Consider the following 11,448-nt stretch of genomic DNA (forward strand, 5'->3'; position numbering starts at 1 on the left):
TGCGGTTCCTTGGATGGAGTGTGAAGGTGACACATCAAACCCTGATGTGCATCAACAAGCGGGTCGAGACCCTTTGAGAGTACATATATTTGTTTCCTCCCAAAATAGAATACATTTAGTAAGAAAAGTTACACTACTTTATTGATACATGTTATTTCCAGGCTTTCCAGGGCCAAATACAATGAATTTGACACCTGTGATCTAGAAGGTAGAACATGGTCAAATAAGGTAAGTCATATAGAAGGTGGGACTGTCAAGAAGGTTAAAAGATGGTGAAAAGGGTAAAATGTTAAATTGAAGGTAAGTAAAAGGTCAAATAAGTTAAGATGTGGATTAAAGGTAAATAAAATGAATATGAAGTAGAAGGTAAAAAATAATGTAAATACAAATGTAAAATAAGATAGATTTAAAGTCAACAGAAGGTAAAAAAATATATATATACATATATTGAAGGTAAAATAAAGTAATTTAGGTTATGACAAGTGCAAAAAAATATTTGTTTTAACTATTTTCCCTGAAATATACATTAAGGCTTTAAAGTGTGTTTTATCCGATTATTCTATTAATCGAACAGATTAGATTTAAAGTAAATAAAAGGTCAAACAAACAAAAATATATATACACATATATTGAAGGTAAAAGAAGGTAATTTAGGTTATGGAAAGTGCAAAAAAATAAATTAATTAAATAAAAGGTTAAGAAAAAAAAATATATATATATATATATTGAAGGTAAAAGGAGGTAATTTAGGTTATGGCAAGTGCAAAAAAATATTTGTTTAAACTATTTTCCTTGAAATATACATTGAAGCTTTAAAGTGTGTTTTATCCGATTAATTGAACAGATTAGATTTAAAGTAAATAAAAGGTAAAATACATATATATATAATATACACACATATATTGAAGGTAAAAGAAGGTAATTTAGGTTATGGCATGTGCAAAAAAAAAATGTTCAACTATTTTCCCTGAAATATACATTAAGGCTTTAAAGTGTGTTTTATCCGATTATTCTATTAATCGGACAGATTAGATTTAAAGTAAATAAAAGGTCAAACAAAAACAAATATATATACACATATATTGAAGGTAAAAGAAGGTAATTTAGGTTATGGCAAGTGCAAAAAAATATTTGTTTCAACTATTTTCCTTGAAATATACATTGAAGCTTTAAAGTGTGTTTTATCCGATTAATCGAACAGATTAGATCTAAAGTAAATAAAAGGTAAAATATATATATGTATAATATACACACATATATTGAAGGTAAAAGGAGGTAATTTAGGTTATGGCAAGTGCAAAAAAAATGTTTCAACTATTTTCCCTGAAATATACATTAAGGCTTTAAAGTGTGTTTTATCCGATTATTCTATTAATCGGACAGATTAGATTTAAAGTAAATAAAAGGTCAAACAAACAAAAAAATATATACACATATATTGAAGGTAAAAGAAGGTAATTTAGGTTATGGAAAGTGCAAAAAAAAAATATATATATATATATATATATATATATATATATATATATATATATATATATATATATATATATATATATATATATATATATATATATATATATATATATATATATATATATATATATATATATATTGAAGGTAAAGGGAGGTAATTTAGGTTATGGCAAGTGCAAAAAAATATTTGTTTCAACTATTTTCCTTGATACATACATTGAAGCTTTGAAGTGTGTTTTATCTGATTAATTGAACAGATTAGATTTAAAGTAAATAAAAGGTAAAATATATATATATATAATATACACACATATATTGAAGGTAAAAGAAGGTAATTTAGGTTATGGCAAGTGCAAAAAAAAATGTTTCAACTATTTTCCCTGAAATATACATTAAGGCTTTAAAGTGTGTTTTATCCAATTATTCTATTAATCGGACAGATTAGATTCCAAGTAAATAAAAGGTCAAACAAAAAAAAATTAATACACATATATTGAAGGTAAAAGAAGGTAATTTAGGTTATGGAAAGTGGGGAAAAAAAATTTTGTTTCAACTATTTTCCCTGAAATATACATTGAAGCTTTAAAGTGTGTTTTATCCGATTAATCGAACAGATTAGATTTAAAGTAAATAAAAGGTAAAATATATATATATGTATATATATATATACACACATATATTGAAGGTAAAAGAAGGTAATTTAGGTTATGGCAAGTGCAAAAAAAAATGTTTCAACTATTTTCTCGGAAATATACATTAAGGCTTTAAAGTGTGTTTTATCCGATTATTCTATTAATCGAACAGATTAGATTTAAAGTAAATAAAAGGTCAAACAAACAAAAAAATATATACACATATATTTAAGGTAAAATAAGGTAATTTAGGTTATGGAAAGTGCAAAAAAATAAATTACTTTCAACTATTTTCCCTGAAATATACATTGAAGCTTTAAAGTGTGTTTTATTCAATTAATTGAACAGATTAGATTTAAAGTAAATAAAAGGAAAAAAATAAATAACTATGTGTATATATATATATATATATATATATATATATATATATATATATATATATATATATATATATATATATATATATATTGAAGGTAATTTAGGTTATGGAAAGTGGAAAAAAAACAATTTTGTTTCAACTATTTTCCCTGAAATATACATTAAGGCTTTAAAGTGTGTTTTATCTGATTAATCGAACAGATTTATCGATTGATATGAATAAGTGACCAGGAATTGGATGAGTTTGTCCACACAGAGTAAACAATTTCCACTGGAATAAGTCATGAAAATGGTCAAGACCGTCTTTGTGTCTGTGACAAAGCAAAGTGTGATCCTTCCAGAAGCAGCACATTTGACCCAAGCAACACGGACCTTCTTATACCTCGGCTAGGAGTCCTCCTCAGGGCTGGGTAGGCTAGGATAGACATGTATTTATCCCACAATGGTCACATGATGTGGTTGCATGCAGTAAAAGTTCAATGCAATGAAAAAATAAAGAATACATCATGTTAGTCAGCAACCTAATTCCCAGTAATGGGCGGATCTTAATGAATGGTTCAGGAAATGTGAGAAGTCATTAGATTTTGGGAGTGATCGGGATTCTTTCTACTTAATCAGGGATGTCAACGTGGTTTTCATTGAGGACCACATCACAGAGGGCCGCTTGTAACTGTGAATAATGTATGAACTTGCCTTTTGGATTTCATTATTAATTATATACATTGTTTTAAGTAGACTGTCGGTTTTACAGTAAAAACTTTACAGTTACAACATTTTACTGTAAAATAGTGATTTTTTTCAAACGTTTTACGGAAAATGGAAAAACAGTACCACTGTTTTTTTTGGGGCGTTTTTTTTACGTTAATAGCTGGCAGCTTAGTTGTGTTGCGTCCGACCAGTTCTTCCTCCAAGGGAATCTAAGTTACTGGTCAATCCCAAGTTCTTTTGATGACATATATGCTGAGTAAGAAGGACCATCAAGACAGAATTGGAATATTTTCTAGTTTATTCCAAAGCTTTGGGAGGTCAACTTAATCAATACATTTGTATCGGCTGCTCTAGTTGATCTAACATTCAAACAGGAAGAGACAACTTCTTGAATATGCAAACAGCCCCCACCCTCTCCAAAAAGGAATACAGGCTCATTGTTCTACTACAGATAAGATATAAGGAAGTACGCCAACTCCTACATTCCAAGTCTTCAAGGTAACACACACAGTTTACAGGCATGTGATTTTTCCGTCTAAAGTCGGAATTCCATCTTTTTTAATCTCGGGGGGGGGGGGGGAATTATCTCCCGTTTTTCCGTTTTTTTTCCCGACCCTAAATCAAGATTCGAGACGTAGTTTATATTACGCCGTAGTTGATTGGTCGATATGTTCCTTGTGACCAATCAGGACATCTGTTATGAATGATGACGTTAATCCCAAATTCTTTCGATGACATATATGCTGAGTAAAAAGGACCATCAAGACAGAATTGGAATATTTTCTAGTTTATTCCAAAGCTTTGGGAGGTCAACTTAATCAATACATTCGTATCGGCTGCTCTAGTTGATCTAACATTCAAACAGGAAGAGACAACTTCTTGAATACACAAACAGCCCCCACCCTCTCCAAAAAGGAATACAGGCTCATTGTTCTACTACAGATAAGATATAAGGAAGTACGCCAACTCCTACATTCCAAGTCTTCAAGGTAACACACACAGTTTACAGGCATGTGATTTTCCGTCTAAAGTCGGAATTCCGTCTTTTTTAATCTCGGGGGTAAAAAAAAAAGATCTCCCGTTTTTCCGTTTTTTTTCCGACCCTAAATCAAGATTCGAGACGTAGTTTATATTACGCCGTAGTTGATTGGTCGATATGTTCCTTGTGACCAATCAGGACATCTGTTATGAATGATGACGTTAATAACGTCATCATTCATAATGGTTACTACGGCCATTTTCCATATGTAAACAATGTCGGTTCTCGAGAGAAAGGACGCTTTACGAGTAAAAGAAATTGATAAACATGTCAAAAATAAGTTTGGATGGGACTGGATGGAAAGGGAAATCACTGATACTGTTGGGAAGAAGGAAGTTACGACTTTGTTCGGTGATTTTATTCGGAAAATCGATCGTCCCGGAAAGGTTTTGTGCACGTGGTGTCATGACAATATTGACTATGGATCACCAGGTTTCAAGGCTTTGGAAGTACATGCGAAACGCCAAAAACATACGAAACAACTTGAAGCAAGGAAAACAAACTTTTCACTAGCTGGTACTTTTGGATGTCAACCGAAAGTGAGCAAACCTTACGGACTTCATCTTTTGTTTACATGGACAACTGCCGTAGACGTGGAGAGGAAAGATCCACCCACTTCAGTTGCAGACAGGGTTGTTAATAATGAGGTAAGCTAAAAAATATTTGCTTGCGAAATACGCACGTTTGTTTTAAATATCAACCAATTATTGCTTTGCGAAATATAAATGGGTTTTTCTAAAAATAAAAAGCCACGTGAAAATATATTATGAAATTACAGAAATTCAAAGAGTCGCATTATTGATTCCAGTTAACAATTTATTTGGAATAAATTTGCATATAATACTATTTTGTAATATTAAGTTCTTATGTAGTCTGTTGAAACTATTGTCAGTGGTGTAACAATCTTGAAGGTAAATATTTTCACACTTGTTTCATGCAATATGTCAGAGTCCTCACATTATTATTATTTCCTATTTTCAAATATGAGTAAACAATACTAAACATGTTTAATTATTTTCATAAATGTATATCCTATTTTGGCGAAAAGAATGAAATGTTTACATTACATGAACTGAAGTAATGTGGTAATACTGTAAATAAACTAGATAATATCACTGATCAATGTGACACCTGTGGATGTAAATATTAGTGCCTAAATACTGTTGGGACTGAACCATGTACAGTCATTCATTAGGATAATCGGGTTATGTATGTTCTATTAATGATGTTTTCATGTCTTTAAACACTAAAATATTTTATTCAAATGGTGCTGTCTTTGTTCATTTTATTTAGCATGTTAAATTGGTGAAAAACCAGGAGCTTCGGGGGGCGTTGCCCCCCTTGTCCCCCCCCCTGGACCTGGCTGGGGGTCTTCGTCCCCCAGACCCCTGGAAGTTTTTGCAGTCTTTTTTATTGTGGTCAAATCACATGCCTGAGTTTACTTGCGGACATAAAATGAAAAAGTAGAAAGAGTACAAATGGAAAGACACTAGCTGATTTAAACATGACTATGAATACAGAAATAACTCTTAAACATATATATGCATTCTCCACAGTTGCCCCAGAATTGTATTGATCCACAAGGGAAATTGTTCCACACAGTAGCTCAGTTTCAAAGGATGGAAAGGATAATGCAGATATTGAGTAGACAACAAATGTACCATAGTAGCAATATAAAATATAACATACACTACCGTTCAAAAGTTTGGGGTCACCCACACAATTTAGTGGAATAGCCTTCATTTCTAAGAAGAAGAATAGACTGTCGAGTTTCAGATGAAAGTTCTCTTTTTCTGGCCATTTTGAGCGTTTAATTGACCCCACAAATGTGATGCTCCAGAAAGTCAATCTGCTCAAAGGAAGGTCAGTTTTGTAGCTTCTGTAACGAGCTAAAGTGTTTTCAGATGTGTGAACATGATTGCACAAGGGTTTTCTAATCATCAATTAGCCTTCTGAGCCAATGAGCAAACACATTGTACCATTAGAACACTGGAGTGATAGTTGCTGGAAATGGGCCTCTATACACCTATGTAGATATTGCACCAAAAAGCAGACATTTGCAGCTAGAATAGTCATTTACCACATTAGCAATGTATAGAGTGTATTTCTTTAAAGATAAGACTAGTTTAAAGTTATCTTCATTGAAAAGTACAGTGCTTTTCCTTCAAAAATAAGGACATTTACATGTGACCCCAAACTTTTGAACGGTAGTGTATGTAATACTTATATATTATATATACAGTATATAATATCTACTGATATATTATTATGTTATATTTTTCTATAATATATTCAATATATAACAAATCCCAATTACCTTGTACAATAATACAGTATATGTAACAGCTGCAGCAAAAAAACAAACAAAAAAAAAGTAGCATAAAATTAGAGAATAGATCGGGCAGAAAATATACATTATAAACAAAGCAAACTTCGCTGCCAGTTTTTCTACCGTAAAAAATTGGTCAAATCCACAGATTTGTTTCACTGTTTACGTTAAAAAAAAAAAAGTAAAATATTTCAATTAATGGGCAAATTGATTCATTATTTACAGTTACAAGCAGCCCTCTATTGGCAGCCATGACTGCGGTGTGGCCCCCCAATGGAAACAAGTTGGACACCCCAGGTCTAGTGGGACAGGCCAAAGTTAAAGGCCTACTGAAATGATTTTTTTTTATTTAAACGGGAATAGCAGATCCATTCTGTGTCATACTTGATAATTTCGCAATATTGCCATATTTTTGCTGAAAGAATTTAGTAGACAAAATCGACGATAAAGTTCGCAACTTTTGCTCGCTGATAAAAAAAAAGCCTTGCCTGTAGCGGAAGTAGCGTGACGTCACAGGAGCTAGTATTCCTCACAATTCCCCGTTGTTTACAATGGAGCGAGAGAGATTCGGACCGAGAAAGTGACGATTACCCCATTAATTTGAGCGAGGATGAAAGATGAGGAACGTGAGAGTGAAGGACTTGAGAGGCAGTGCAGGACGTATCTTTTTTCGCTCTGACCGTAACTTAGGTACAAGCTGGCTCATTGGATTCCACACTCTCCTTTTTCTATTGTGGATCACAGATTTGTATTTTAAACCACCTGGGATACTATATCCTCTTGAAAATGAGAGTCGAGAACGCGAAATTGACATTCAGTGCCTTTTATCTCCACGACAATACATCGGCGAAATGCTTTAGCTACGAGCTAACGTGATAGCATCGTGCTTTAACTGCATATAGAAACAAAAGAAATAAACCCCTGACTGGAAGGATAGATAGAAAATCAACAATACTATTAAACCGTGGACATGTAAATACACAGTTAATGCTTTCCAGGCTAGCGAAGGTTAACAATGCTGTGCTAGCAACTTAGCAACGGGACCTCACAGAGCTATGCTAAAAACATTAGCTCTCCACCTACGCCAGCCAGCCCTCATCTGCTCATCAACACCCGTGCTCACCTGCGTTCCAGCGATCGGCAGAAGGACGAAGGACTTCACCCGATGCGTTTGGCGGCCCGGAGACGTAGGAAGTCAAGGTGAGGTCGGCGGCTAGCGCGGCTAGCGCTCCAACAAAGTCCTCCTGGTTGTGTTGCTGTAGTCCGCTGCTAATACACCGATCCCACCTACAACTGTCTTCTTTGCAGCCTTCATTGTTCATTAAACAAATTGCAAAAGATGTCCAGAATACTGTGGAATTATGAAATGAAAACAGAGCTTTTTGTATAGGATTCTACGGGGTACCATAACTTCCGTTACTCTGACTTCGTCACGCGCATACGTCATCATACCGCGACGTTTCAGCCGGATATTTCCCGGGAAGTTTTAAAATGTCACTTTATAAGTTAACCCGGCCGTATTGGCATGTGTTGCAATGTTAAGATTTCATCATTGATATATAAACTATCAGACTGCGTGGTCGCTAGTAGTGGCTTTCAGTAGGCCTTTAAGTTATAGATTATGTAATGTTTCTCTCCGGCCCCGGTAACTAATGCTTCACGGACCGGTACCGGTGGTCGGGGACCACTGCATTAGGGGACACGTCCTTGTGGAAGTCTGTCTTTGTGCTCTCCTGGTCTTTGTTGGCAAAAGGAGTCGGATGCGGTTGACCCCCTTTCTAGCGTGTTCCTCCTTCTGAGACTGCTGTTTACTTTGCTGTTCACTTTTCTAGCAATCTCTCTGGAATAAGTGGAAATGCAAAAAAAGAGATTGCGTAATTTGGCAAGAGAGTCGGAGGGCCTGAAATTCAAAGAGGACGATCCAAACATGTTCCAGAAGTTCCCCCCCCCCCCACCCCCCTGCTGCTTTTATACCATATTTTATCTTCTGACTGGTACAAGAGGACGGCTTGTGCAAACATTTTACTTTCAAAGAAACGTTTCATCCGTGAAGCGCCGACGTTTTATTCCGGAAGTAAAGGCGGAGACTGGACTTAAAAAAAATGAAAAGCATGCGAGGGCCACATCTGGCAGGACTTATTTACATCAGCGTCTCTAATCAAGCAAATACCGGCAAAAAACACGCAAGCCGCACATGCTGGAGTGTTTCTGTTTCAGAGACTGCCCACGTTCAGCATTTGTAACTTGATGAAACCCAGGAAGTAGAGTTTTGAACTGAAGGGGGGTTGCAAGCTAGCACTGAATGAAGGCTTTGTCAATTTGTGCGGAACTTGGCTCACTTTTCATCGCTAATATTCACTACTGCTCCTTTTTTAGGAAGCTAACTTAGCCAAACTTCTTAGACCGAGGCCGTCCAGACGGCAACAACATGCCATCATTCCCGGGATATACGAGCCACACCCAATACTTTTTAGGGAAAAACAATATTTTCCATATATTAGTCGCAGATATATACGTTGTGTAATGACTTATTCCCACAGAAATATTCTGTAAATGTTTATTTACATACATACATTATTTCCAAACGGTGTCTGTAACGCGGCAGAAAAACGGCTGATCAAACAAAACATAAGCCAACTTTTTTGCAATGTGTTGCTGCTGTTACATTTTAAGTTAATGATTATTTGCACATGAAATATCTTGTCTTTGCAGTCTATTCAATTGAATATAAGTTGAAAAGGATTTGTTGTATTCTCTTTTTATTTACCATTCAGTGTTTCCCATAAACTGCCAAGATACCTGTGGCGGTGGGGGCGTGGTCATCATGACATCATTGGGTAATTTGCATAATTTACTACAATGATATGATTTTCTCTAAAAAGGCTAAAAACAATGTATACTTACTAATTAATAATAACAGTTTTGTTGTAAACGTCCATCCATACATTTTACAATATAATTACAACACTTTATGTACATATTTATATACAGATTTGAACAATAAGTTATTCACTGAAATATATTTATTAATTGTGGTTCTTACAAAAAATATATCTTATAAAATATAAAAGCTAAAATGTCTCTTAAAGCTCCGCCCCTTTAATTAGTGCATACTAAATAATTTAACTTTAGCCTACTACTACAAGCATATTATTTACCAGCAACATAAAGTGAAACAGAGGCAGAGGTGTCCTGCCACAGTCAGTAACAAATAAAGATAAAACAGTAGTGGTCAAATACAAATAAGGCAACAAGAGAAGTATCCTACACTTCTCTTTTGTAAAGTGAATGTGAACAGCCTATATGGGCATCTACATCAACTATATGATTTGCCTGAGAAGCTGGACAGGACAAAAAAAAAAAAAACTTTTTTTTTTTTTTTAATTTTTAATTTGTGGCGGTCGTAATTCTTTTGTGGCGGGCCGCCACAAATAAATGGGCTGGACTGCTGAAATCACGGCATTATAACTTCAAAATAAAGACAACTTCAGATTGTTTTCTTTGTTTAGAAATAGAACAAGCACATTCTGAAAATGTACAAATCCTTTTTTACACTCACATGTTGCGGTTAATAGTATTCTATCTTTATTTGTCGTTATTTGCACTTTCTGAATAAATGATGTGATAATGTTCATCAGTCAACTCATTGGTGTTTATTTCCAATCTATCAAGTTAAAAAAAGTATATCAAAATCAAATTACAGGATGTTATTTATGTAGTTTGATCATTGTGCCCGACTGGTGCAAGAACATGTGCTTTATTTTTTTTGTACATATGTAGCATCATCTACAAAGATAAAAAGCTATTGCGACATCCAGTGGACACATTTAGAACAGCGGTTTCTTTCATTCAAAAATTTCGGCTCATTTTTATACTTAGCAAACTCATCCCGCGGACCGGATAAAATCTGTTCGGCCCGCGGGATGTATGTTTGACACCCGTGCAGCACCTGCAGTGAGCAAACCAGTCCAAAAGATGGCGCCATAGCGCAAACAATAACACACCTTTTCAGTGTCTATGTTGGTGTTGAAAACTATTTGTCGAATTAAAAACAATAAGGCCGTTAGCGAAGAAAAATCCGTAAATTAGCCGCACCGTTTTATAAGCCACAGGGTGCAAAGCAAAGGAAAAAATTATAGTCGGGAATATACGGTAATCAAAAAGTGAAAAACCACGGCACGCTCACAAGCTCGTTGTAAATATGTGTCCTTAAAATTAAGCTATCACTTATCTCGCAAGTAATTAATGACAGCTGCCACTTTTCACCACTTTTCAGTGTCTATGTTGGTGTGGAAAACTATTTGTCAAATTAAAAACAACAAGGCCGTTAGCGAAGAAAAATCCGTAAATTAGCCGCACCGTTTTATAAGCCGCAGGGTGCAAAGCGAAAGAAAAAAAATTATAGTCGCGAATATACGGTAATCAAAGAGTGAAAAACCACGGCACGCTCACTAGTTCCTTATAAATACGTGTCCTTAAATTTAAGCTATCACTTAGCTCGCAAGTAATTAATGACAGCTGCCACCTTTCAGTGTCTATGTTGGTGTTGAAAACTATTTGTCGAATTAAAAACAATAAGGCCGTTAGTGAAGAAAAATCCATAAATTAGCCGCACCGTTTTATAAGCCGCAGGGTGCAAAGCGTAGGGAAAAAAATTATAGTCGGGAATATACGGTAATCAAAAAGTGAAAAACCACCGGACGCTCACTAGTTCGTTATAAATACGTGTCCTTAAATTTAAGCTATCACTTAGCTCGCAAGTAATTAATGACAGCTGCCACCTTTCAGTGTCTATGTTGGTATTGAAAACTATTTGTCGAATTAAAAACAATAAGGCCGTTAGCGAAGAAAAATCCGTAAATTAGCCGCACCGTTTTATAAGCCGCAGG

Source organism: Entelurus aequoreus, linkage group LG03, assembly GCF_033978785.1.
Source record: "Entelurus aequoreus isolate RoL-2023_Sb linkage group LG03, RoL_Eaeq_v1.1, whole genome shotgun sequence".
NCBI classification, from domain to species: Eukaryota; Metazoa; Chordata; class Actinopteri; order Syngnathiformes; family Syngnathidae; genus Entelurus; species Entelurus aequoreus.